We start from the raw sequence: 2,144 nt of genomic DNA, 5'->3' as shown, positions 1-2,144 counted from the left end.
CTATTCAAGAGGAGTGTCTTCAAAACAAAATCACACTTCGAAACTCATATTTGGAATTAAAAGATGACAAAGACATGGGACCTCGGGTCTCCTGCTATCTGTTGATTACCCCATAGCTGGTGGAGAATGCTCTTTCAGCTCCATACACAGGTTTGGACTTAGCGTCTTTACGCATGAACCACAGTCAGCTGCAGAAGGAATCACCCAGAGCAAATCGGCCAAGTGCTTCTGTAGATAACGTTAGTGCAGGAAATACGTGACAGGCTAGACTCTGAGTTTATTGCCTTGCCTTTTTTCCAGGTAGATTAATTATCTGGCCACAGATTTGAGTTTTATTTTGTATCTGCAGAGTTTGTCATTGAATAATAATTAACGTCCTTAAGTAAGTGAGGTGATGGATGTGATAATTATCTTGATTTGGGTAATCATTCCATGGTGCACGTATCTATCAAATTATCACTTTGTACTCTTCAAATACATACAATTATATTTGTTAATTACTCCTCAATGCTGAGGGGGAAATTAACGTCTGCCTCATGGAAAAACCCCTATTTATAAGTCAACAAATACTAAGTTTCCATCTAGTTTGCTCTACATCCCTTTGGTACCTTCAGAAGTTGATTTTGTTTTCCTGATGGTCCTATTTCTTAGTGTTTTGAATTGGAATCCTGTGATGAATTTTCAAATTATTACTGTAAGTTTCTTTGCAGACTAAGTGTTCTTTCATATTTGTTTCAATGTGTCACCCCTATTCCACACTGGATATAGCATTTTTCCACATTATATTCTGTCGAACCCAGTAGTGAAATCTGACCACCATCTTTTCCACCTGAGAGACTTGATGCTCATATAAATATATTTCAGAGCAAAGAATGAGAGGAGGGAGAGCTAAGTTAGTGAACCCATCTTTTGCCCTTGCCTGTTCCTCCTCCCTGTTGCCTTGAATGCAGATCTGAGGCTAGAGCTCAAGCAGCCATCTTGTGAAGGCTACATGCCGATTTTAACATTATCTTAGCAGAAATGCAAAAGGAGACTCCATCCCTAAAAATCTCATGAGGACACCATTTCAGCCCTGAGTTGCTCATCAAATCTTCATTAATTGACCCTAATTTGATACTATAGAGTGGGGCCTGCAAGTTACAGAATCTAAAGTTTTGGAATTGGCTGCCTGGAGAGGGTCAAGTTTGGGACTGTAAACATACAGATGTGAGAGGCTGGAAGGCTGGAGTGTTGTTACCTTTAGTTAAAGGTCAGTGAAATATTTGGTCAAATTGTTGCCCGTGATGCTTTGGAAATGGAACTCTGTGCCAACTAAGGCAGTAGGTCAGGGCCTATGGGAGCAGAGAGGGCCTGCATAGGCTGCTCAGCTCATTCTGGCTGCTTTGAACCAAGTCCTCCAAGATGAAGAAAAGTCAGGTAAGAGCCAGCTGGTCAGAGATGAAGAAAATGCACTCTATCTCCAGCCTGAATTCTAAATTGATCGAGGGTCCTATAATTTGGAACCTGGTAGAGTTGAATTCAGTTTCTCCTCTTTCACACACTGTGAAATGAATGTGAAAGGATGTTAGCAGAGGACAAGAAAATTCACCTTCAGGCTTTTTCAGTTTCCTTCCAATGAAGACAAGGTAGTTTTCCACCAGAGGATAAGGGAAAAATCCACCAGGAAAATCAGATTAAGAGTGGGCCTTCCCACTTAAATTTATTGTTTCAAATGACCTCAAGGCCTGGCCAGAGGGGCCTGGCCCAAGGAGGAGGGGCCAAAGGGGAAGGGCTGAGCCAGGGAGGTTAGCAGTGACAGGGCCCGAATTTTTCAGATTTTTTTTAAAAAAAGGTCATCGCTGTAAGTATAATTGTGGGAATTAGTGTCCAGAATTTCCATAAATCAATGAGAATAAGGGCACCTAGGTGGCTCAGTCGGTTGAGCATGTGCCTTCAGCTTGGGTCGTGATCCCAGGGTCGTGGGATCAAGTCTTAAACTGGGCTCCCTGCTTGGCGGGGAGTCTGCTTCTCCCTCCGTCTTCTCCCCTCTCTCATGCTCATGTTTTATCTCTCTCTCTCTGTCAGTTAAATAAATAAGATCTTTTTAAAAAAATCATAGAGAATAGGAAAACCATGCCATTGAGTAATACGCAAAAGAATTGAAG

The sequence above is a fragment of the Mustela nivalis genome (assembly GCF_964662115.1).
Source record: "Mustela nivalis genome assembly, chromosome: 11".
Classification (NCBI taxonomy): Eukaryota; Metazoa; Chordata; class Mammalia; order Carnivora; family Mustelidae; genus Mustela; species Mustela nivalis.
This window is presented reverse-complemented; position numbering follows the sequence as displayed.